The 27718-nt window shown below is 40.8% G+C and overlaps 1 protein-coding gene across 8 annotated transcripts in view; it reads left to right on the plus strand.

Annotated features, from left to right (window-relative positions):
* Nucleotides 1-27718, plus strand: part of LOC116987449 (gap junction gamma-1 protein-like) — a 99406-nt gene that overhangs the window by 36229 nt on the left and 35459 nt on the right. For 5 of the 8 annotated variants that reach the window (XM_033043524.1, XM_033043528.1, XM_033043532.1 and 2 more), the window contains exon 3: nt 8098-8260. The exons of the other annotated variants lie outside the window; for them this stretch is intronic. The gene's annotated coding sequence lies outside the window, so the exon portion shown is untranslated. The remainder of the gene's footprint in view (nt 1-8097; nt 8261-27718) is intronic. 8 annotated transcript variants of the gene reach the window in all.

Raw genomic sequence — 27718 nt, forward strand, 5'->3', positions numbered from 1 at the left:
TTGGAGAAACTCAACGGGTGAGGCAGCATCTATGGAGAGAAGGAATAGGCGACGTTTCGGGTCGAGACCCTTCATCAGACTGATGTGGGGGAGGGGGCGGGAAAAAGAATGGAAGAGGCGGAGACAGGACGAGAAGGAGAGCTGGGAAGGGGGGGGGGAGGGAGAAGACAAGGGCTATCTAAAATTAGAGAAGTCAATGTTGATACCGCTGGGATGTAGACTACTCAAGCGAAATACCCAAGCTTGTCTCCTCACTACATTTACTGCTGGCTCCAGTCGCAAATCTGAGTTTTCGAGTGATCTGTGCAAGGCATTCATTGATGCTGGAATACCACTGTGGAAATTGGAAAACAAATCTCTCAGAGGTTTTTTAGAAGAACAGAAACCAAGCGAGTCATCATTACAGAAAAATTATGTTGACAGCAACTTCAACATTGTTGTGCAGAAAATTAGAGATGAAGTTGCATGCAACAAAATATGGATCTCAATAAATGAGACATCCGATGCTGTGGGGAGATATGTTGCCAATGTGGTCACCGGTACACTGGAGGAAGGTCAACAATCAAAAGAGTATTTGTTGACATTGGAAGTATTGGGGAAGTCAAACAGCTCAACTATTGCTCAGTTGTGTACAGCTTCACTTGCTGTACTTTGGCCAGAAGGTATAAAACACGAGAATGTTCTTCTGTTTGTGACTTAAAGTTTTATTCCCCAAAATGTTGCATTTGACATGCTTAGCTCAAGGACTTCATAGAATTGCCAAGCACAGACGTAGCTTGTTTTCAAATGTCGATCGCCTAGTTTCCAATGTGTAGAAAATCTTCCTCAAAGAGCCGTCACGTGTGCAGTTGTTCAAGGAAATGGCACCCAAGATTCCGCTACCTCCTGAGCCCGTTTTGACTAGGTGGGGTACATGGATCTCTGCTGTACTCTACTATGCTGCAAATTTTGAAAAGATAAAATAAATCGTCAACTGTTTTGAAGAAGAAGAATCTGCTGCAGTCAGGATCGTCAGTGAAATCATGCAGAAGAAGTCGCTCCACCGCGATCTTGTGTTTGTTGCTTCCAATTTTGCAAACTTCCCACAAGCTATCACTTCCCTTGAGAAACGTGGTGAAACATTAGTGTATCTTCTTCTGCACTTTCGCCAAAACCTCCATATTCTTTCTATAGTATGACGACTAAAACTGAACTCACTACTCCTATGCAAAATTTTATACTGCTGAAACAATGTTATTGGAATCCGAAACAAAAAATAAACTTCTGGAGAATGCAGGTCAAGCAACATCTGTGGAGGCACAGGGATGGTCAAAAATTTGGGTCGAGACACTGCATCAGGATTCACAGCTGCAACATGACTTCACAACTTTTATACCATGATGAAATGAGGCATGCCAAGCACCTTGCTTATTCCCCTATCCCTTTTTTACCCCCCTATTCATTTGTGTTATCACTTTCACAATAGACAATAGGTGCAGGAGTAGGCCATTCGGCCCTTTAAGCCAGCACCGCCATTCAATGTGATCATGGCTGATCACCCACAATCAGTACCCCATTCCTGCCTTCTCCCCATATCCCCTGTGCGCTATCTTCAAGAGCCCTATCCAGTTCTCTCTTGAAAGTATCCAAAGAACCGGCCTCCACCACCCTCTGAGGCAGAGAATTCCACAGACTCATAACTCTCTGTGTGAAAAAGCGTTTCCTCGATGTTTCACGATTGGCTTGCAAGCCTTTTATGTCAATGCTCCGAGGTGTTCTGCCATTGAGTAAACAGACATTCCCCGACTTACGCATCAGAATCGCCTTGAATAGCTAGAAACAAAGATGTGCAAGAAGTGCAGGTGCCGACAAGAAGAAGCAGTATCTGGTGAGAGGGGAGAAACCCCCATAGTGACCGAGCACGTCCTGTCGGTACCGGCAGCCTGAAGAAAGTGCTGTCAGCCAGCAGCATGATCCGCAACAACAGCCGGGTCAACCATACATTGTGATAGCTAGTGAAGAGGATAGCTGGTGCACCTTGTGGAAGATGTCAGGGACACGGCCAGACATTGCTCTTCACTGCCTCCCTCGTTCTCGCTCGCTTTTCCAGTCTTGCACCGAGTTGGGGGGTCGCTTTTCTATCTATGAAGCTGGCTGTTATTCCATCCTTTAGTTGCAATAACACAGGTCATTCAGGAAACGGGACCACTATTGTGAATTGTTTACATAAGTGCAAGTTTACGTAATTCGCCTATTATTACGTAATTATTACAAGTTGGTGGTGGACTTTAGGAGGAGAGGAACACCCCTGTCCCATCAATGGTGTGGATGTGCAATGATGTGGAAAACTTGGATTGCATTCTCCGGAACGGCTGAGGTGAAACCTGATAGAAGTTTATAAAATATTGAGAGGTGTAGACAGGGTAGTTTTAAGGCAGGTTTTATGAACAAGTAGGTGTTTTTTTATAGGTAGGTACCTGGAATGTTCTCCAAGGGGAGATGGTAGAAGAAGATATAATAGCATTGTTTAAAATAGACTTAAATAAGCAGAAAATGGAGGGAGAGGTTGAGATCCCGATACTGGGTCCCAATCCAAAACGTTGACAATTCTGTTTTTCCCCACAAATGCTGATCAACCTGCTGTGTCCCACTAGCAGCTTTCTTTTTTGCTCCAGGGAATAAAGGAATGCAACAATGTGCAGTAGTTGGGATAAGTAAGATGATTCAGACATGGTAGGCCGAAAGGCCTTTTACTGTCCTGCCTAGTTTTACATTCCAATAAATGTTGGCCTTTCCAACAGTTCCCGGATCCCAATAAACTAATATAAAAATGAATAATGAATTGCACTAACAATAATATATTATTAATATATCCAATTTAGTATATGAAAGCATCATCTAATTGAAAGCTGCAGACATTGTGGATAAATAACGTTGGTTTGTAAAAGTACAGTAACAAAGTCTTTTCTTTCAAGGCAGCAGTACATTCCTGCAAACAGACCTTTGCTAATCCAACACTAATGAGTGTACACTTTGCCAGTGCATACATACACACACTTACACGCAAACATACTCTTACCCACATTCCTAACAGTATTACCCCTTCCTCCCTCCCTCAGACTTTTCCAGTCTCCCATTTTCCATGTTTTCTCTTTCCATTCTGTCCTTTCTGCACACTCCCACTCAAATTTCATCCCTTCCCTGCACCAATGGCTGCTCATTCTGCCTTGGGATGTCAAAATTTACCCCCTTGAAAATTCTCTCACTTCAGCAAAGCTCCAGGCCACTACCTGCACATGCACAATGCAAGCCCGAGGCCAGAGTGCGGGTTGTTGCCATAGAGTTGTACAGCATAGAAATAGGCTCCTTGGCCCACCACATCTTAATTGATTTTCTTGCCAATTTCTCTAATTCCATTTGTTTGCATTAGGATTGCCTTGCCTATTTAAGTGTCTTTCTAAAAAGCATTTGCAACAAACATCGGAGTGGAACCAATTTTTTCCAATTGCTTATCTAGATGCCTTTTTATCATTGTGTAGGAAGGAACTGCAGATGCTGGTTTAAACCGAAGATAAACACAAAAAGCTGGAGTAACTCAGTGCGACAGGCAGCATCTCTGGAGGGAAGGAATGGGTGTGTTTCGGGTCTGAAGAGGGGTCTCGACCCGAAACGTCACACATTCCTCCTATCCAGAGATGCTGCCTGTCCCGCTGAGTTACTCCAGCTTTTTGTGTCTTTAATCATTGCACTACTATTCAGCTACTTCATCCTTGAGCTAAGATTTTGAGTTTCATATCATAATTTGAAATGTAGAACAAAATATATGGGGAAAATAAAATGTTAATTTCAAAGGATTGTTATTTTTATTAGGTGAAAGTAAATCATAAAATTAGGTCTTGCATACTTTATGTTGACTTCTGTTATGATTAGCATGACTGCTTAATTATGTAATCCATACTCTAGTGGAAAAATCTGACTATATATTGTGGAATTCCAGCTGTCTTCTCTTCATAAGATACAAGGCATAGGAACATGATTCATGTATTTCCTGTGGTGCTAAAATATAACAATATAATTTAATGTGCAACTATATCTTGTTATAATGCTTCCAAAATGTTATTGTTTTGTTGTTAGTTTTATTTTTCAGCAGAATGTGAGCAAACTCTTGCACCTGATCAATTGAATGTCATCATAATTGTTACTGAACATTTGTCAGAATACATCAATAGAAAGCTTGGGACATGTTAGTTCCACGCAACTTACCATTAGGCCGGTCAATATAACGCCAAATCATCATCTATCTATCTATCTATCTATCTATCTATCTTCTCTGCCCTTTTCTCTTCTTTCGACTCATGCACGCCCGCTCCAACCGCTCCCCCCCCCCTTCACCTCTCTCCCCCATCCTCTTCTCCCCCCCCCCTCCCCCTCTCCCTCTCCACCCTCCTCTTCCCCTTCCTCACAAAATATTTTTTGTGGGGGCGGGTCCTCAGTGTGTGTGACTGTTTGTGGAGGCGGCCACGCGCTCTCCATTCAAGAAGACGCTCATCTGTTTGTGGAGGCGCGTGCTTAGTATGTGACCAAAGATCTTATAGCGGAGCTCTCCACTACAAGATCTTTGTGTGTGACGACACACGATCCCCCCCCCCCCCCCCCCCCCCCTTTGGTGCAGGAGGCGCGCGCAGCATCTGAACGCTCAGCGAATATTCGAATTCTTCACTAACCGTCATTCTGACTTTGCTTGTGAAGAGAAAAGTCCTGAATTGCATTTGTCTGATGCAGGAAGATTGTTCCCAATGTTGGAGAAGTCCAGGACAAGCGGGTCACAGTTTAAGGATAAAGGGGAAATCCTTTAGTACTTAGATGAGGAAAACATTTTTCACACAGAGAGTGGTGAGTCTCTAGAACTCTCTGCCACAGAAGGTAGTTGAGGTCAGTTCATTGGCTATATTTAAGAGGGAGTTAGATGTGGCCCTTGTGGCTAAAGGGATCAGGGGGTACGGAGAGAAGGCAGGTACAGGATACTGAGTTGGATGATCAGCCATGATCATATTGAATGGTGGTGCAGGCTCGAAGGGCCGAATGGCCTACTCCTGCACTTAATTTCCATGCTTCTATGTTTCCCTCTTGTCCTCCCTCTCCCACCCATCCCTCTCTCCCCCACCCCCTTCCCTCTCTACCACCACCCCCTTACCCCTACCCCTCTGTCCCTCTTTCACCACTCCCCCTACCCCTCCCTCCCCACTCTTCCACTTCTATCCCCTTACCCCACGCCTCTCCCACCCCCGCCCCTCTCTCTTCCCCTCCCTTCCACTCTCTCTCCCACCCCTTCCCCTACCCCTCTGTCCCTCTTCCACCACTCCCCCGTCTCTCTTCCACCACTCCCGCTACCCCTCCCTCCCTCCCCACTCTACCACTTCTCTCCCCCTTCTCTCCTCCCCCTCTCCCTCTCCTCACCCCTCTCCCTCTCCCATCCCTCTCTCCCCCACCCCCCTTCCCTCTCTACCCCACCCCCTTCCCTCTCCCCCCCACCCCTTCCCCCTATCCCTCTGTCCCTCTTCCATCACTCCCCCTATCCCTCTCCTCCTCCCTCCCCACTCTTCCACTTCTCTCCCCCTTCCCCTCCACTCTCCCTCCCCACTCTTTCCCCTCTCTCCCCCACCCCTCTCCTCCACCCTCCCTCCTCCCAATCTTCCCCATCCCCCCTCCCCCACATCTCTCTCCCCATCTCTCACCCCCTACCCCGCTCTCCTTTCCCTCCCAAATCTATCCCGTTTCCTCCTCCTCCCCCCCCCCCCCCCCCCCCCCCCCCCCCCCGCAAACGCCGTTGGGAAAACTGCACTTGGTCTAGTATTCTTTTAAAACTGATACCTGTTTTTTTTAAATGAACAGAAAATGGCAATAGAATATTTTTTGCAGTATTGTGATCAGCTAATCCCAGAATTATTACAGGCGTCAAGCTGGACAAGCTGAGGAGAACTTGATTCTTATGTTGTTTTGAGGAGACAATAGAGTGATTGAATATGTAGTTGACGTTATTCCAGGCACATTCATCACCATTACATCCATCCAAGCCTTGGAACACATTTATGATTTTTTTAGCTTCCTTCGGACATGCCAAGGCGTCTCACAAATTAATTCGTTTTTGAACGAGAAATTTGAATTTGTTGGAAATATTCAACAGTCAGTTGGGATTTGCGGAGGAAGAAACATAACATTTCAGGTTGATGACTTTCATTGGAACCAGGCTGTTAGACATGAAACCAGTTTAAAGTAATTTAATGAGAGGCGTTGATTTGTAACAATGAAAATGTTAAATACTAGTGGGTATTGACTTGAGGTGAGAGGGGGAAACTCCAGTCGAGATTTATGAAGGAAATATACAATACAGAGGGTGGTAGGCACCTGGAATGCGCTGCCAGGGTAAAAGGTCGAAGCAGATACAGAGTAATGTTTAAGCAACATTTAGACAGACACTTGGAAAAAAAACAGCCAAGGAATAGAAACATGTGGACCTTGTAAAATTAGATGAGATTAGATTAGATTGGCATTATCGTGTGGATATCATGGGCCAAAGGGCCTTTTCCTGTGCTGTACTGTTCTATGTATGGCTGTATGGTAATTCGAATTTCACTGTACCTTAATTGGTACAAATGGCAATAAAATGACCTTTGAACCTTTATGTTGTACCAGTGGCCGATAGTAAAATCACTGCTAGGAACAGGTAATGAAGGCAGATTCAATTGAAGTATTTAAAGGGAAGTTGATAAGTGACTTAAAATAATTAGCAAGGCTATGGTGATGAAGCAGGGAAGTGGGGACTGGCTTGAGTGCTGTCATATGGATTTTACAGGCCAAAAGCATTCTTAAATGGTATAACCATTCTGTGAACATGACAAAATATAAAATTTGTATAGATTTACATAATTAATGTGCCAAATTAACTACATCATATATCTTCCTCAAATGTTAAGAAATTATACACATTTCTTCAATGATCAAACATTTATCCACATTCTATCCCCAATTTTTGCCATGATCCAAACAAAAAATGTTGGCTATGTAAAGCATTTTAACACAGGAACTTCTGGAATTTCAGAGCTTTGAACTTAAAACTGGACTACTTTGATGTGCCTAAGGAGCTGAGCGCTGATGTTTTTATTATCTGTCTAGAACCAGTAGACAAATGATTAAAAGATTGGCATTGACAACTGACATTCACAATCTGGAAAACACTTAACAGCAAACTTTCATTATCAGAACAAACTAAAGAGGAATAACCTTTTGTATAAACAAATACCGGTACAGATTGGCAGTTGGAAAAAAGTAAAAAAATTAGCCAGACTTCCTGTGTCTGATTGCTGTTCGTAATCCCCAGCTGGAAACTGGATGTGCTGGCTTGATCAGGGTTGGTTGCAGTAATTCTGATTGTTGATTGAGTTGGGAACATTCACAGTTTGTGCTAACTTGATACCTTCACTTGGGTGCAGTACTGGATGACTGCCAACACAAGTGGTGACCAACCCCTGCAGGAATGGCTGTACAAATAGGAAGAGGAGAAACGATAAGGCTGCTGTCGTTTACTTTTTTGGGGGAGAAGGAACCGTTAAATAATTTATCTAATTTAGTTTTACTGCAAGGTTACTCTGACAGCCTGACAGTGATCACCAACTCTTTGCATTTTGCATGTGTGTTGTAATACATCAGACTTCCCCCTCAGCAACATCAAATCGTCTCTGCTGTATGAACTACATGCTTTCCTGCTTGAGATTATAAAAACACTGAAGAAAATTATTATATGTTTTGAAGAAATCAATTTTAATAATCTGCTGATGTGTCAGGTTTAGTTTCTACACTTGTATGCAATATTGTAGTTTTGTTTCAGAGCCAGAAATATTTTCCTATGGTAGCGTGAGATTCCAGGAGTGTCCGGACATTGCAGATATGAGCAGATGTTACTGAACTATTCACATCTGTGAGTCAGCTCCCCATGAATTGAGCTCCTTGTAAAGCGTGCCCTGAGATGGTGATTCTGTTTTTTTCAAATCTGTTCAAATTTGGAGCAATTCAGCGCTTGAAAATGGAATTTAAAGGAGATTGTTTTTGTTTTCAATATAGTTGGACCGTTAAAAAAAAAACCTTTTTGGAATGAACATTTATTTGCATGAGGTTGACATTAAGCCAAAGAAGAATAAGAGGAAGTTCTGATGGAATCTGTGGGCTGTTTCTCATCCATGGAGGGAAAGATTTCAGCCAGAATAGAACTGGAAGAATGTGGAAAGTATGACTCCATAAAACCTTTCATATAGTTAAGAAAAACAATGTTTTAGCAACTGTTTTTAAATGCTAGTGCACATATTTGAGTTTGTACGTACATTTTATTCATTTTTCTTTTTCTAATTTTACTAGATGTGGAATACCTGCTTTTTAAAAGCTTTAAACTATAGTTTGGGTTATGGCATTAGCAATTACCGTAATATATTTTTAATGCATTTTTAGCCAAGGTCATGAACTCCAGACAGTATTAAAGTGTACATCACTGCCTTCTTATTTATACGTTTTACTGACAGCATTTTGGATCAGTGCAAATTGAAAGGGCACTTGAACTGACTGCTCACATCACTGGAGCAGATGATCTTTAGTTCTGTACATTCATCCACATCCACAAAGCATTGGTTGGTGGCATTTCTGATGATAAAGAACAAAATGTGAGCTTTAATATGGATGGGCGTTAGTTGGCTGGGGAACTGGATCCATTTTAAAACAGGAAAGCTAAGATTAAACTTAGAGGAACTGCATCGGACTTTTCCCTAATATAAGGTGAAATTAATTGAAACGTTATTGCGAGTGATACCGGCTGTGGCTATGTCAGTCTGTGCTGACAACTTTACACTTTCATTTGCTTGTATTAGGAAAAAGCTTGATGTAGTTAATATAAGTTTTATCTTGGCTTTCCTCTGTGACCAAATTGCAAAATCAAGGCAGTGAAGTAGGTAACGGGTAAAGTAGCAACCAGTCATGCATCTTTGCACCATCATTATATTTATATGGTGCGATAATGCTTAGAGCACAAGAATAAAGAAAAGTAAAACAAAATTTAAAAATGTTGCATAGGTTTTATACTACAAAAATGTAATGCAAATAACGAATATTTGTATGAGAATTTGTCTTAAGAATATTTAGTTAGACAATCAGGAAGCTAGATAACGAGGATTCTTAAAAATGAAGGTTATTGCTAAATGTTTCATTATGGGTAGTGTTATGGAACACAAAGATCTTGGGGTACAAGAGCATAGTCCCCTAATATAGACAAAACAAGATAGACAAGGTGGTGAAGGCGTATGGCATGCTTGCTATCGTCAGTCTTGAGTATTAAGAGTTGGAGTAACCTGCACAAAACTTTGCTTAGGATGCATTTGGAATACTCGGTGCAGTTCTGATAGCCCCATTCCAGGAAGGTGCAGAAAAGGTTCATTAAGATGTTGCCTGGAGTTTTGGATAGATTGGAGAGTTTTAGTTATAAGGAGAGATTGGATAATAGGGTGGATCTTTTTTACTTTGGAGCAAAGGAAGCTGATTGGTGACATGTAGAGGTATGTAAAATTATAAGAAGGAATAGAATAGAATATAATACGTTTATTGTCATTGCACAAACATCTGTGCAACAAAATTCCATTGCAACTCCTTCGGTGTGTACATAAAAGACACAGGATAAAACATTTAAAAAGAACAAAACACAACAGCCATTGACTCACATATACACAAGATCAGTAAAGAAAATAATAAATAGGTATTAAAAACATTGAAAAATAATATTGCGCATTATCTTGCACCCCGAATTATATTGTGCTTCCCCCAGTGTTCTCTGTTAGAGTTAAGTTCTTTTATCGCACATGGGTAGAAACTATTTTTTAGTGCGAGCCTTCAGAGACCTGTATCGCCTCCCAGAGGGTGGCAGAGTGATTGGCAGGGTGGGATGTGTCCTGCTTGATGTTTGTGGCCCGGCGCAAGCATCGGGCCCTGTATATGTCATCCAGGGAGGGCAGTTGAGCGTTTGTGATTCTCTGTGCAGTTTTAATAACTCTCTGCAGCGCCCTCCTCTCAGCCACAGTGCAGCTAGCAAACCACACCAGGATGCCATAGGAGAGGATACTTTCCACGGCGCACCGGTAGAAGGACAGCAGCAGCGGCTGTGAAACGTTTGCTCTCCGCAGAGACCTCAGGAAATACAGCCGCTGCTGTGACTTGTTCATTGTCCATTTAAGGTCCTGGGAGATGTATATTCCCAGGAATTTAAAGTCAGTGACTCTCTCCACCATGTCTCCTTTGATGTAGAGAGGAGCAGGTTCCTCTCCTCCTCCTGAAGTCAATAACCAGTTCTTTTGTTTTCGTTGGGTTGAGTACCAGGTTATTTTTAGTGCACCAGACAGTCAGTTTTTGGACTTCATCTCTGTCGTCGTCTGATGGGGTCGATAGCCCAATCACTTTATTCACATCCCTTTCCTGAAGGTGCTGCTGTGTACTCTTTCTCTGAACCTACCTCATTTAGTTATTTTGTCATTGCATTTACTTCTTTTTTGCATTACTTTGGATTACAATCAAGCACAGTTCTACTGTTATTATGCAAATACTATTTACTCCGAGCTTCATGCGAACAAGGAATTTTATTGCACCCAACTGTAAATGACAAGAAACTAATCTGAAGGACTATGCCCTACATAGGAAATCTCAGGTGTGAGAACATGTGGAGTTAGTCGCACACTTCTTGCTGTCAGTATGTAAGACCTGTTCTTTCGTCTTGGGTCCAAGTTTTTCATTGGAGTGGAAACATTAGTTGAAAGACTTAGCAAACTTGGGACAGATAGATTGAAATTGAGCATTATTTTGAAAATTCAGTCCATTGCTGATGTTGTACAAGTCCAGTCATACATCTTCAGTTTGAAGATTAAGTCTGTTGTTTCAGTCTTGTGAGCTCTAGTGTTTGAAACTATATTTAAAGTTGCATATACCCATTGACAGTTTGCTGCTGAGTGCTCACAGACTGTTATGACTACTGTTATAAATATTCTAAAATGTAAACAATAGGAATTAAGAATTATAATCTTCTATTCCGTTTGTATTAAAGCATGATATAACATTCTGTTGTATAAAAACTAAGCAAAGAAGAAGATCATGTTAAATTTTCAGTATTTAGTTCTAGGCCCATGGTGGTGATTTTTCCCTCGGTCCTTAACAGTACATCTTTCAAGCAACTATTCAATTCCTTTTAAAAGAACCATTTAATCTTTGCTTGGAAAACAGTTTGTGCTGGGAATTCCACAAAGGAAAGAGGATTAAATATTCTACAATGCCTTTTTTTTCATTGACTTTCTTATGTTTTTATTTGCATTGCCATCTTGAAACCTTTAATTACATTTTTTTTTAAATCACAACTGGGCTTGTAACTTCACCCTCGTCAATTTATAAAGCACATTTTCCCATTGATTCCATATTGCAATAATGACTATATTTTTAAAATATTTTGATTGTGAAGTGCTTTAGGGTGTCTTAAACATTTTACAATAAAAATGTTCAACGTATCATATCGATAACCATAATTCTGCAGTTTAAAGACGCTCTCTTTATCACTTACTTCCCACTATTATCCCACAATTCTTATGTCCACATTCTGCTTAATTTGATATTTTTATGTTATGAGTCTCCTATGTAGTCCCATTACAGAAATAAATATAAACCATCTCACTATATTTAAGGTAGACAAAAATGCTGGTGGAACTCAGCGGGTGAGGCAGCTTCTATGGAGAGAAGGAATAGGTGACATTTCGGGTCGAGAACCTTCTTCAGACTATATTTAATATATTTACCCTAATTTATTTACCCACTATATTTAATGTATTTACCCTCATATCTTTAAAGAATTCTGTTTTCTTTAGCTCTACCGACAAACATTTGGAAATTAACAGTTGATTTTTAATATAGTAATGCTGCCTGAAAAGGTGCATGATCATATCAGGCTTAGATAAGGTAAATAGATAGAAGCTGTCTCTATTAGGGTGGCATAAGGTTGCAGCTGTCGTGTCGCTGCCTAACAACTCCGGTAGTCGATTCTATCCTGACCTCGAGTGCTGACTGTGTGGAGTCTGCTTATTTCCTTCTGTAACCTCTGAGCTATTGTTCTCATATAAGTCAACAGATACGCTGGGTGCAATGGCCTGTATTGCATTCCCTTTCAGCTAATGTTTTATAGAGAATTGTTGGATAACAGCATTGTGCGGGTCAGCACGGTGCTGACTCCTGCAGCTACATGTTATAATGCAGAAGCCAGAAATATGGTGAAGGTCAGATGCTGGACAATTTACATTTCCTCTGATAATGGACTCGGTACTGTATCTGGGACAAAGTTCAATTGTGCTCAGCTGAAGAGCCAGACATTGTTCATATTTGGCTTCTCAACTTATAGTGTGACTCTAACTATTTAAATGGATTGCCAACTTGAATTGAAAAGATACATGGTTTCTTTACTTAATTCATATTAACATTTTAAATTAAATTATAGCAGTTAAATGCCTTTTAAAATTATATTTTCATAGTCATACAGCATGCAAACAGGCCACTCGGTCCAAGATTCATGCCGATCAAGATGCCCTATCTAAACTGGTCCCATTTGTTGGGCGAGTCCAGAACCAGGGGCCACAGTCTTAGAATAAAGGGGAGGTCATTTAAGACTGAGGTGAGAAAAAACGTTTTCACCCAGAGAGTTGTGAATTTATGGAATTGCCTGCCACAGAGGGCAGTGGAGGCCAAATCACTGGATGGATTTAAGAGAGAGTTAGATAGAGCTCTAGGGGCTAGTGGAGTCAAGGGATATGGGGAGAAGGCAGGCACGGGTTATTGATAGGGGACGATCAGCCATGATCACACTGAATGGTGGTGCTGGCTCAAAGGGCCGAATGGCCTCCTCCTGCACCTATTTTCTATATTTGGCCCATATCCCTCTGAACCTTTCCTGCCCATGTACCTGTCCAAGTGTCTTTTAAATGCTGCCTCAATTACCTCCTCTGGTCAAACAAAACACAAAGTGCTGGATTAACTCAGTGGGTCAGGCAGCATCTGTGGAGAACATGGATAGGTGATGTTTTGGGTCAGGGCCCTTCTTCAGTCTGATTGTGATTGGTGGGGGGGGGGGGGGGGGGGGAGAAAGCTGGAAGAGAGGAGGGGCAGGGCAAAAGCCTGGCAGGTAATAGGTGGATACACATGAGGTGGGTTTTTGCTAGGCAGGTTGTTGGACAAAGGCCAGAGATGAAAAGATAGAAGGTGTGAGACAAAAGGATTGAAGAATTCCAAATTGTGAAGTTTAGAGGAAAGCATGTAGATTGAAAGCATTTGTAACTGTTCAATCCTTTTGTTATCTTCAATCCTGAGTTACTCCAGCATTTTATGTTTTTTTTTGTACACAGCATCCAACCTCCTCTGGTGGCTTGTTCCATATACCCACCACCATCAAATAGCTTTGCAATGTCACTGACTTTTAGAGGGATGACAGATGGTTGAGATTTTAAATGAATATTTGTCATTTGTTTTTACAGAAGGAATTGAGCCAAATAGGTTGTCATTTCATGAACCATATACAAATTAGTAAAGGAAGGGGGTGTTGATTGTTAGAGCACTTTAAAACATAAGCCAGGGTCTTGATCAAGTGCATCCTCAGACTATGGGAATCTGGGGAAGAAATTAGAGAATCTTGCAGGGATATTTGAATCATCTTTCACCACAGGTGAAGTTCTGGAAGACTTGGTGGCCAATTTTGTACAATAATTTAGAAAGGGACAAGGAGAAGCAATGCTGTGATCCTAACATCAGTGGTGGGTATGTTATTGGAGAAATGTCTGAAGGACTGATTAGGGATAATCAGCACAGCTTGGTGCATGGAAAATCTTTGTCACAAATCTCGAGAGTCTTAACGAGGTAACCAAGAAGTTTGATGAGGGCAGGATGGTGGATCTTATCTATATGATCTACAGTGGTGTCATCTGTGAACTTGTAGATTGAGTTGGATTGGTATTTGGCTGCACAGTCATGAGTGTATAAGGGGTATGGTCAGGGGCTGAGAACGCATCCTTGTGGGACACCAGTGTTAACCATATAACCATATAACAATTACAGCATGGAAACAGGCCATCTCGGCCCTACAAGTCCGTGCCAAACTACTTTTTTCCCTTAGTCCCACCTGCCTGCACTCATACCATAACCCTCCATTCCCTTCTCATCCATATGCCTATCCAATTTATTTTTAAATGATACCAACGAACCTGCCGCCACCACTTCCACTGGAAGCTCATTCCACACCGCTACCACTCTCTGAGTAAAGAAGTTCCCCCTCATGTTACCCCTAAACTTCTGTCCCTTAATTCTGAAGTCATGTCCTCTTGTTTGAATCTTCCCTATTCTCAAAGGGAAAAGCTTGATCACGTCAACTCTGTCTATCCCTCTCATCATTTTAAAGACCTCTATCAAGTCCCCCCTTAACCTTCTGCGCTCCAGAGAATAAAGACCTAACTTATTCAACCTTTCTCTGTAACTTAGTTGTTGAAACCCAGGCAACATTCTAGTAAATCTCCTCTGTACTCTCTCTATTTTGTTGACATCCTTCCTATAATTGGGCGACCAAAATTGTACACCATACTCCAGATTTGGTCTCACCAATGCCTTGTACAATTTTAACATTACATCCCAGCTTCTATACTCAATGCTCTGATTTATAAAGGCTAGCATACCAAAAGCTTTCTTTACCACCCTATGGTTCCACCTTCAAGGAACTATGCACGGTTATTCCCAGATCCCTCGGTTCAACTGTATTCTTCAATTCCCTACCATTTATCATGTACGTCCTATTTTGATTTGTCCTGCCAAGGTGTAACACCTCACATTTATCAGCATTAAACTCCATCTGCCATCTTTCAGCCCATTTTTCCAAATGGCCTAAATCACTCTGTAGACTTTGGAAATCCTCTTCATTATCCACAACACCCCCTATCTTGGTAGCATCTGCATACTTACTAATCCAATTTACCACCCCTTCATCCAGATCATTGATGTACATGACAAACAACAAAGGACCCAACACAGATCCCTGAGGCACCCCTCTAGTCACCTGCCTCCAACCCGACAAACAGCCATCCACCATTACCCTCTGGCTTCTCCCATTCAGCCACTGCTGAATCCATCTTGCTATTCCTGCATTTATACCCAACAGTTTAACCTTCTTAACCAACCTTCCATGAGGAACCTTGTCAAAGGCCTTACTAAAGTCCATATAGACAACATCCACTGCTTTACCCTCGTCAATTTCCCTAGTAACCTCTTCAAAAAATTCAAGAAGATTATTCAAACATGACCTTCCAGGCACAAATCCATGTTGACTGTTCCTAATCAGACCCTGTTTATCCAGATGCTTATATATATTATCTCTAAGTATCTTTTCCATTAATTTGCCCACCACTGAAGTCAAACTAACAGGTCTATAATTGCTAGGTTTACTCTTAGAACCCTTTTTAAACAATGGAACAACATGCGCAGTACGCCAATCCTCAGGGACTATTCCCGTTTCTAATGACATTTGAAATATTTCTGTCATAGCCCCGGCTATTTCTACACTAACTTCCCTCAATGTCCTAGGGAATATCCTGTCAGGACCTGGAGACTTATCCACTTTTATATTTTTCAAAAGTGTCAGTACTTCTTTTACTTTGAAACTCATAGTATCCATAACTACTCTACTCGTTTCCCTTACCTCACATAATTCAATATCCTTCTCCTTGGTGAATACCGAAGAAAAGAAATTGTTCAATATCTCCCCCATCTCTTTTGGCTCTGCAGATAGCTGCCCACTCTGTTTCTCCAATGGACCAATTTTATCCCTCGTTGTCCTTTTGCTATTAATATAGCTGTAGAAACCCTTTGGATTTACTTTCACCTTACTTGCCAAATCAACCTCATATCTTCTTTTAGCTTTTCTAATTTCTTTCTTAAGATTCTTTTTACATTCCTTATACTCCACAAGCACCTCATTTACTTCATGCTGCCTATAATTATTGTAGATCTCCCTCTTTTTCCGAACAAGATGTCCAATTTCCCTTGAAAACCAGGGCTCTTTCCAATTTTTACTTTCCTTTCAACCGAACAGGAACATAAAGATTCTGTACTCTTAAAATTTCCCCTTTAAATGTCCACCATTTCTCTTCTACATCTTTCCCATAAAACAAAATGTCCCAGTCCACTCCTTTTAAATCATCTCGCATCTCATCAAAGTTAGCCTTTCTCCAATCAAAAATCTCAACCCTAGGTCCAGTTCTGACCTTCTCCATAATTATATTGAAACTAATGGTATTGCGATCACTGGACCCGAAGTGCTCCCCAACGCATACCTCCGCCACCTGTCCCGTCTCATTTCCTAACAGGAGGTCCAGCACTGCCCCTCCTCTAGTAGGTACCTCTATGTATTGCTGCAAAAAACTATCCTGCACACATTTTACAAACTCCAAACCATCCAGCCCATTTACAGAATGTGTTTCCCAGTCTATGTGTGGAAAGTTGAAATCTCCCACAATCACTACCTTGTGCTTACTACTAATATCTGCTATCTCCTTACATATTTGCTCTTCCAATTCTCGTTCCTCATTTGGCGGTCTATAATACACCCCTATAAGTGTTGCTACACCTTTCCCACTTCTCAGTTCCACCCAAATAGCCTCCCTAGATGAGCCCTCCAATCTATCCTGCCAAAGCACTGCTGTAATATCTTCCCTGACTAGCAATGCAACACCTCCACCTCTTGCCCCTCCAATTCTATCACACCTGAAGCAACGAAATCCTGGAATATTTAGTTTCCAATCACAGCCCTCCTGCAACCATGTTTCACTGATCGCCACAACATCATACTTCCAGGTGTCTATCCAGACTCTAAGCTCATCCACCTTTCTTACAATGCTCCTAGCATTAAAATATGCACATTTAAGAAACCCCCCGTCTCTTCTTCTCTGTTTATTTCCTTTTTTTTCTTTCTCCTCTTGTGTCCGAGTGCTTCCCTTTTCTGCTTCCTGCATCCCATTCTGTCTACTAGCTTTCTCTATTTGAGTCCCTCGCCCCAACCATTCTAGTTTAAAGTCTCCCCAGTGATCTTTGCAAATTTCCCCGCCAGGATATTGGTCCCCCTCGGGTTCAAGTGCAACCCATCCTTTCTGTACAGGTCCCACCTTCCCCAAAATAAGTCCCAATGATCCAGAAACTTGAATCCCTGCCCTCTGCACCAGTCTTTCAGCCACGCATTTATCCTCCACCTCGCTCCATTCCTACTCTCACTGTCGCGTGGTACAGGCAGTAATCCTGAGATTGTTACCTTTTTGGTCCTTTTCCTTAACTCTCCTCCCAACTCCCTAAATCCTCCCTTCAGGACCTCTTCACTTTTTTTACCTATGTCATTTGTACCAATATGTACCACGACCTCAGGCTCCTCTCCCTCTGATTTCAGGATATCTTGGATGCGTTGAGACACGTCCGAGACCTTGGCACCAGGGAGGCAGACCACCATCCTGGTCTCCCGACTGCGTCCACATAAACGCCTATCCGACCCCCTAACAATAGAGTCCCCAATTACTATTGCCCTCTTCTTTTTTTCCCTACCTTTCGGAGCAACAGGGCCGGTCTCTGTGCTGGAGGCCCGTTCGCTGTTTCTACCCCCGGGTAGGTTGTCATCCTCATCCGTACTCAAACAGGAGTACTTATTTGCAAGGTGTACCGACATTGGAGTACTCCCTCGTTCCTGCCTCTGCCCCTTGCCCTTCCTTAGCGTGACCCACATGTCTCTCTCCCGTGGTTTTGGAGTGACCACCTCCTTATAACTCCCCTCTATGACCTCGTCACTCTCCCTGACCAGACAGAGGTCATCGAGCTGCTGCTCCAGGAACCTAATACGGTCCCTTAGGAGCCCCATCTCTCTGCACCTGTTGCAGATGTGGACGTCTGGAGGGCCATCCGACACCATGACCTCCCACATCTGACATCCAGAACAGTACACTGCTCTGACTGTCATTCTCTCGCCTTACCCTGGATCCGATACCAGTATAATACAATAGAAACTGCTGGGAGAAATCAGCAGGTATCTGACACAAACAGCTGCTCCCTCTTGCCCTTTAAACTGCACCTTTATTATATAAACAAAAAGCACTGTACCTTTAGCCCACTGTACCCTTAGCTCACTGTACCTTTACTAATGCACTGTACCTTTAGCCCACTGTACCCTTGGCTCACTGTACCTTTACTAAAGCACTGTACCTTTAGCCCACTGTACCTTTAGCCCACTGTACCCTTAGCTCACTGTACCTTTACTAAAGCACTGTACCTTTAACCAGAAAGCAGAAATGCTAACCTGAGGTTGCACCCAATCAGCTGCTTCCTCTAGTCTGCTTCCGCCAATCAGCGGCTTCCACCAGAAACCCTCCCTATGGAGTGTGGAACGTTATGGGATTTGGTAAGCCCTGACCCTCCTCCACTGTCTCCAACGGTCCCAGGCCTCTGTGAAAACAAGCCCCGCGCCCGATTTAAGTACTCACCGCCCTGACCCTCCTCCACTGTCTCCAACGGTCCTGGGCCTCTGTGAAAACAAGCCCCGCGCCCGATTTAAGTACTCACCGCCCTGACCCTCCTCCACTGTCTCCAACGGTCCCGGGCCTCTGTGAAAACAAGCCCCGCGCCCGATTTAAGTACTCACCGCCCTGACCCTCCTCCACTGTCTCCAACGGTCCCGGGCCTCTGTGAAAACAAGCCCCGCGCCCGATTTAAGTATTCATCACCCTGACCCTCCTCCACTGTCTCCAACAAGTTGAGAACTACTGTCAATTTGTGCCCTGTAGATGGCTTGATTGTAATCATGTAATCTTTTAGTTGACTGGATAGCACGCAGCAAAAAAAGCTTTTTACTGCACAGGACAATAATAAACTAAACTAAACCTCATGGCTCATCCATGGTTTCTGGTTAGGGAACATTCTGATTGTTTTCTAAGGCACTCATTCCTCTACGCACTTAACGATAAAATCTGTATCAGTAAGTGGCATATGCTTGATAATCATTTGTGCTAAATCTAAAACGTTCACCATCGGCATGAGAAGCAGTGCTATATAGCCCTGATGTTCATGTGTGGTCCAGGTCCAAGTCATCCTACAAATAACTGCATAACCTTACACCTTTTCTAAAGTGAAAATGTACTGTGCAACTTTATGATCACAAACAGAATTTCATGCGTCTGTCTTCTTCTTCTTCTTCTTCTTCTTGCTTATGGCGTGCACAGCCTAAAGTTGTAAGACAACTTGTTCTGTTTGATCTTCTGTTGGTGCACGCCAGGTTGATTGCATTCGTCGAAACAGGGTGGACCACGTGAAGGTTGCAATCTCCCACCCCATGCAAGTCTGTGATCTCTTACTCTTTCATGAACTTTTAAATTATGCTGAATCTCCAACACCATCCTCCTTATCTCAGCAACGCAAGTCTGGCTGCTTGGAGAATCTTGTATACTTGGGTTATAATTGTTCTCAGAAATCCCAGCTTATTCACAGAACTGGCAATAAGAGAAGTTGTAGCAGATGAGAGATGTCCCTGGCAATAATCAGATTGTGATTGAATATTTCTGTGTGAAAAAATGAGAAGAAATGGGAAGTTGGGGATTTTTTTTGTGTGAACTTCTAGTAGATGGTCTGCATTTATTTTGAAGGTTCGACAGTTCTTTCCATCCAGTCCATCTCTAAGTTGCGTGGCGTTGCATCAGTAAGGCTGGAAGTATTGTCAAGAATACCTGTCATCCCGGCCATTCCTTTTCTCTCATCTACCTTCCAAGAGAAAAGCTTGAATGTCCAGACTTAGGAATAGCTTCTTCCCCACTTCTATCTGATTCCTGAACCAATCACCACTTTCACCCCATTCTCAGTAGCTACCACATACTGCTCCTCTTATCGCTACTTCATTGATCATTCCATAATTGTACTTTAATATTTTTTTGCACTACTTAGTTTTTGCACTGCAATCTTGCCCCATTCTGCTGTTTTACACTTGACACATACAATAATAAACATGATATGACTGACTGTATAGTGTAGATTCTGTGAGTATAATGTGGACAAGGAATTTAATTGCCCCCTGGTATATATGACGATAAGCTAATCTGTAATCAAAATATTTAAGGCCACTTAGCATTGTGTGCATTCTGAGTGAAAACACCTTCATCGTGTCGAGGAAGAAATAGTCGTGTGAACTGGTGTACATCTGTATAAGATGCTTGAAGCTCAGTTAAATCGTCTTTAGTAATTCCCTGCATCTTCTTTTTTTTTTTTTTTTTTAATATTTTATTTTATTAGAAGTAAGTACAGTCATATGGCACCAAAGTGCCTAATATATATTTTCATAATACATTTTATGTACAACTTCTTTTTTTTTTTTTGTTACACTGAAAAAAGATTAGAATAAGAAAAAGAAGTTAGATAGTAAAGGATAGAAAGATGTGAAATATATAGTGTGTGAAAAAAGAAAACGAGTAAATGAAAAAAGTTGAGAGAGAGAATAGAGAGAAGAAAAGAAAAAAAAGAGGAGATCATTATTTATAGTCTTGACCAACCCTCGTCCAGTCCTGAAACAGTTATTTTTTACAATTGTGTTGCACCATATGATTCCAAAAAAACGACGAATGGAGACCAACTCGTTATGAATTGGTCTGATTTATCCATTAGGAGGAATCGCATTTCCTCAAGATGAGCGGTGTCCAACATACTTGCAATCCACATTTTAAGCGTTGGTATTGATGTACCTTTCCAAAATTTAAGAATTAATTTTTTTGCTATTATTAAACCATAGTTAAGGAATAGATTTTGAGATGTGTTCAATTTATTCCCATCTTCCATTACGCCAAATATAATCATTTCAGTATTAGGTTCCATTCTTGTCTTGAATAATTTTGTAAATATTTCAAAAATATCATTCCAGAATCTATAAAGTTTTATGCAGGAGACTAAGGAGTGTGTTATAGTTGCCTTTTGGGCTAGACATTTATCACAAGTGGCGGATATATTTGGATAAAATTTGTTCAATCTTGTTTTTGAGTAATATAATCTATGTACAATTTTAAATTGAATTAAATTATGTCTTACATTAATTGAACATTTGTGAATATATATCAGGTATTTTTCCCATTTAACCTTCGTAATTTTTATCATTAGTTCCCGTTCCCACTCTTCTCTAAGTACCTCTGTCGATGGTAGGTCTATATTTAGAATACTATTATATAAATATGATATTAATTTTTGTGAGTCAGCTTCAATATTCATTGCCTCTTCCAATAAGTCAGGAGTTACTTTTTGATATCCTTGTATATATTTTTTCACGAAATCGCAAATCTGAAGATATTTAAAATATTGGTTGTTTTTCAATTTAAATTTTAATTGTAATTGTTGGAATGATAGTAAGTTTCCCATTTCATACATATCCCCGATCCTTCTAATTCCGAGACTTTCCCATTGGTTATATGTCTTATCAATAAGAGATGGTTTAAATAAAGGGTTATTCGCTATTGGCATTAACAGTGATAGATTTCTTAATTTTAAAGATAATTTTATTTGTTTCCAAATTCTTATTGTACCATATATAATTGGGTTCTTCTTATATATTGTGTTATTCAGTTTTTTTGGGGAGAAGAGGATCGTTCCTATATTACTAGGATGGCAATCCTCCTTCTCCATTTTTATCCATTCTGTCTGTTGGGTAGCACTATCCAACCAATAAATCATATTCTTAATATGCACTGCCCAGTAATAATACATAAAATTCGGAAGTGAAAGTCCCCCGACCTCTTTTGGTTTACATAAATGTTTTTTTGTGATTCTATGTGATCTATAGTCCCAAATATAATTAGTAATATTAGAGTCTAATTTTTTTAAAAGTATTTTGGTATATATACCGGTATAGATTGAAATAGGTATAATAATTGTGGTAGGAAGATCATTTTTATTGCATTTATTCTACCTAATAATGATAAGGGAAGTGTTTTCCAAAATTTAATCAACGTATTAAGTTTATTTAATAAAGGCATGAAATTAGCATTGAATAATGCTTTATATTTTCTAGTAATCTGAATACCCAAATATTTAAATTTTTCTGTTGCGATTTTAAAGGGGAACTTCAGTAAGTGTGTAGGTTCTTGAGGTTTTAATGTCATGATTTCACTTTTATTCCAGTTTATTCTATATCCAGAAAAAGACCCAAATTCCTCTATTAAGTTTAATAAATTTGGTATGCTCGTTTGTGACTTTGTAATATATAAAAGTATATCGTCTGCATATAATGAGATTTTATTCTTTGAGTCTCTGGTATTATAGCCCTGAATATTCCCTGCATCTTCACGGCTGTTATCAGTGTTTCAAGTTTTTCAAATAATTTGCAAGCTCTCTCAAATATTATAATGTTGTAAACCAAATTGCTCCCCAAAAAAGTGGAATATCCCCTTAGATCAATAAACATCAGATTGATAGAAAAAATTGCCAAAAAGTAGGTCAGGCAGCATCTCTGGAGAACATAAATAGGTGACATTTCATATTTCGACCTTCCTCCCGACCCTAAACGTTACCTATCCATGTTCTCAGAGATGCTGCCTGACCCGCTGAGTTATTCCAGCAATTAGTGTCTTTTTGTAAACCTTCATCTGAAGTTCCTTGTTTCTCTAACAAAAAGTGCAATCATTTACATAACAAAACTAAACTAGCAAAGCTTACCTTGGGGGAAATGAAATTCCAGTATTACCTTTTGAAGGTTTTGGTGTCAACAGTTCTATCTGCATGGTCTGAAAAGTGAAAGAAGTCATAGAAAATTGCCAGGTTAGTTGAACAATTGTTTTCAGTGTATGAATTATCATTTACTGCAGTATCTGCAACAGCAGTCAGCCATAAAAACAAACTGCATATTTTCATTAAGTAGTAATCTGCTACCAGTAACTTTAGCACTAGGTATGAGACACACACCCATTGTAAAATAATTCTTAATATTCACAGAGCTGTTAAAAACATGCTGACAATACACATCTGCAAATATTCTTCAGTCTGCTATAAGTTACACGTAGTTCGGCTGTTCTCATAAGACGTCTGATTCCGTGAGAACTGTTCACTGTACACTAGTGTACAAGATTCAGCTTGTTCTTTCAACTACGAATTGGATTTTTTTTAAATACACCTTCAGCTAAATGTAATTGGTAGCCTCATAGGTTACACTGACTGTGCTTTTTAGAGAAAACGTGATATTAAACTTTGAGGACTAGTCATGACTTTATAAGAAAATCAAAATAATTACAATTCTAATTACTCCCAGGTGCTGCTATTTACTATTACTGAGATTTAGATTGGGGTAACCTGCACCCACCCCCACCTCCCCTGAACCTCCCACACAAACCTTTCTTTCCCAGAACACCCTGCCGTCCTCTAACCCACCGTCTTCCTCACTCACACCCTCTGCCCATTACCAAAACACTCCTGTCACCGAGCCTCTTTCTCTTCCTCTTCCCATCTGCTCACCCAATCTTCCTTACTTGGTCTCCTCCTCCATCTTTCGTTTCGACTATATTCCATCATTCTCAGCCACCTTCACCAATTACATCCCAATCTCTATTCCTATCCCATCCACACTCTCCCACTTGACACCATCCAGCAATCTACTCCTCCTCACCTGAACCTACTTATCGTATATCAGCACCTGCCCCAACCCTCCTCTTTGCACCGTTTTTCTCTCCTTCACTCTTTCAGTCCAGAAGAATGGTCTCGACTGGAAAGGTCGATGGTTCATTTCCTACCACAGATGACCCACAGAGTTCATCCAGCAGATTGTTTTGTGCCTTCATGGATCCTTGGACATGTACATTGGCTCCTATCACCATATCAGTTTTTGGATCTAATTAATCAAATTACCCAGGATCCAATGAAATCTTACTTCTGAGGCTCCTACCCTTCATTATTATTACCAAGCCAGAATAGTTCTCCCAAAATACATAATTTCACAACTTAATTCAATTTTACCATTTCTCTACCGATCTATCAAAATCCTTCTGTAGCCACAGTGAGTGCTATCCCCCTCGCTATCAACAACACCACAAATTTTCATGTGGGGGTGAAGCAAGCACATAATTCACCTGCTGATGTCGTCACCCCATTCCTTTTCCCAACTTTCCACTCATCTTGCACCCCTCTGACTCTATCCCCCTTTTTCCTTATATTCTTCATCTCCCTCCCCGCTCCCTTCCTTCCATTATCCCTATTGTTTTACATTCCACTCCTCCTCTTCTTATGTTACCTGATTCCACATCTGCATCCTTTTGTCTCTATTTCACCTCTAACCTCTGTTACTATCTCCACCCATCTGCTAATTACTCCATCTCCCCTGAATCCACCTATCACTTGCCAGTTTATGTCCCATCCCTTCTACTCACCTCTCTGTAGCAGCTTTCTTCCCTCCACTCCACCAATGCTAAGAAGGGTTCTGATCTGAAATGTCATCTGTCCATTTACTTCCACAGATGCTGCCGGGCTTGCTGAGTTCCTTTAGCAGTCTCGTGCACCTCTAGCTTTCTTTTAAATGTAATTGTACCCACCTCTACCACTTCATCTTGCCATTTGTTCCATGTATCCATCAGGTTCTGTGTGGAAAAAATATTTTAGGTTCCCCTTTAAATCTTTCCCCTCTCACCTTAAATCATTGTCCTTTTGCTTTATATTCCCCTATCCTGTTAAAAAAAAAAGTGTCACCATCCACCTTACCTATGCCGCTCATGATTTTATAAACCTTTGTAAGGTCATTCCTCAGGCTCCTTTGCTGCAGGGAAAACAGTCTCAGCCTATCCAGTCTCATAATTCAACTCGGCCAGTCCTGGCAACATCCTGTGAATCATTTTGTACCCCATCTAGCGTGAACACAGCCTTCCTGTAGTTTGACGATCAGAACTGCACACAATATTCCAGGTTGGTCTCACCAAACTCTATACAGCTCTAACAAGATATCCCAACTTTTGAACTCAGTGTCCCATCCAAAGAAAGCAATCATGTCTTATGCCTTCTTCACCACCATGTCTATCTGTGTTGCCGCTTTCAGGGAACTATGCACTTATAACTCTAAGTCCCTCTGTCCTACATCACTCCTCAGAGTCCTGTCATTCGCTGTGTAAGTGTGCCCTGGTTAAACATCTCAAACTGCATAACTTCATACTTGTCTAGGTTAAATTTAGGGGTGGCATGGTGGTGCAGCAGTCGAGTTGCTGCACCACCATGGTAGTGAAGGATCATTCGGAATGGTATTGAAAACCTGATTAATCAGCAGAAGGAGCTACCACCTAACTATCCATCCACATGCCCTTGTCAGTTACCATGTGCCCCATTTATAGAAGAGTCTGCAGTTTCCAAATTGTCTGCATTAGCCTACTCAGAAACCATAAACCAGAGTGGAAGCAATTTATCCTTAAGATAAAGATAACGAACAAAATAGTCTATTGATTGTGTTGACATGTAACATCCCATCAGTTCACAGAATTTGTACATGTCTGAAAACATATGAAGATCTCCAATTAAATAGGCAGTTGCAGGATTTGTGGAATTGTCTACCACTAAATTTATGTCTGAGGTTGTAGCTTAAAAGATGATCGTGTGCATTTTACTGCGCGAAGTTGCTGAACAGCATGAATTTCAGTTCTTTGTTATCCTGGCTCCATGCTGGTGGGTTATAATTAAATTAGAACATACTATAAGATTTATTTTTTCATGAGGAATGCATATTTTAAGAATGCATGTTGGCACTTGCTGATGTGGAATGAGAATGCACAATTTTACTGCTAATCTCTGGAATTTTAGTAATATAATTCTGGTCATAGATTCTTTGAGGTTCTTTTTTTTGCTACCATCTGCTTTGAAAGGGATCAGTGAGATATATTACATAAAAGCAGAAACAAATTAATTCCTTCAAGAGATATATAAATTATATATAAACACCAAGCTAATGGCATCCCTGTCAATAATTTGACTCTGAACAATTTTTAACATAATATTGACTCGGATAAGGTTATAAATGATCACCATTCGGCGATGACCATGCAATGTCTGATGCATAAGTATGCAGTCAGACACAGATATCAGAGTGTTGCTATTTGAATTGCCTTACCCCATCCGCAAGCTTTGGATCTCATCAAAGAATCAAACACATTCTTTGTGGTAATTACATTAAATAAAACAGGATGGGTAAGATTTGTCCATTTAAAATGTTAGTGTATATTTAACAATGTACGGTGCCAATTACTACTAAACAAGTTTTTGATCACAGTGCCAGGTGACACATTTTTGTCTCCGATACTGCCTGAGATAGATCCACGACCAAATAGGCATTGGTTTGCTATTTATCATTGTATACTGAATGGCTTACTCTTGCTTTTATTCCTTTTGTTTTTATTTTCTTATACAGTATATACAAAAAAGAGGAATAATTACTGAGCTTGCCAGCAATATCAATAAAAGTTCTTCCACCTTGTTTTTCTTTCTGCTTTTTTGTTTTGTTTTTACAGGAAACGTTCTTGTCCAAAAGGAAAATGTAGCGGATTCTAAAAATCCGAACTAAAACAGAAAATTGTATGTGGAATAAAATTGCATTTGAAGTTATGAACTTTCATTAAAACTGGAACAAATTAGAGAATTCTTATCCTGAAAAGTTCAAGAGTCAAGAGTGTGCAATTATTATTTGCACTGGGGATAGACACAAAAAGCTAGAGTAACTCAGCAGGACAGGCAGCATCTCTGGAGAGAAGGAATGGGTGATGTTTCGGGTCGAGACTGAAGAAGGGTCTCCACCCAAAACGTCACCTATTCCTTCTCTCCAGAGATGCTGCCTGTCCCGCTGACTTACTCCAGCTTTTTGTGTTTATCTTTGGTTTAAACCAGCATCCGCAGTTCTTTCTTACACATTATCTGCATTGGAACTGGAACAATGAAATTCGTACGTACTGCAGCTTTGCAAGCACATTAAACACAACAGCACAATAAATAAATATACAATTAATTATCAGTTATTCCCTGTAATTAACAAAAGCAAAAGGAGAAACGATTAACTTGGAAGTAACCATTGATGATCTAAATGGATGAATAGAGCCGTATAGAAACAGGCCTTTAAGCCCACCATGCCAATGCCAAACATTGTCTTATCTATACTGATACTATTTAACAGCACGTAGCATAGTCCAAGAGTTCATCCAGATTCTTCCTAGATGTTGTGAGAGTACCAACCTCCATAATCTTCCAGTTTGCACCCACTCCTCTGATCCATTCTAAATGTCTTATTCCTTATTTTAGAGATTTCTTCCATGGGGGAAAGTTTCTCACTACCTGTCCTGTTTATGTCATTCATAATCTTGTACACTTCCATCAGAGCCCCCCTTAACCTCCTCAGCTGCAAGGAAAATAAAGCCAGCCCATACAGACCATCCTTGTGATTATAGGAATGATTTGATTGCACTGAAGATTCACCAAGATGTTGCCTAGTGTGGAATGCGAATCTCTTCAGTGCAATCACATCCTTCCGATAGCGTGGTGACCAGAACTGCACGTAATACTTTAGCTGATTAACACGATTTTTTAATATTCCATTATTTTAGTATAAGTATAAATTTATGAAATAATCTTCAAGAGT

Source organism: Amblyraja radiata, chromosome 2, assembly GCF_010909765.2.
Source record: "Amblyraja radiata isolate CabotCenter1 chromosome 2, sAmbRad1.1.pri, whole genome shotgun sequence".
NCBI lineage: Eukaryota > Metazoa > Chordata > Chondrichthyes > Rajiformes > Rajidae > Amblyraja > Amblyraja radiata.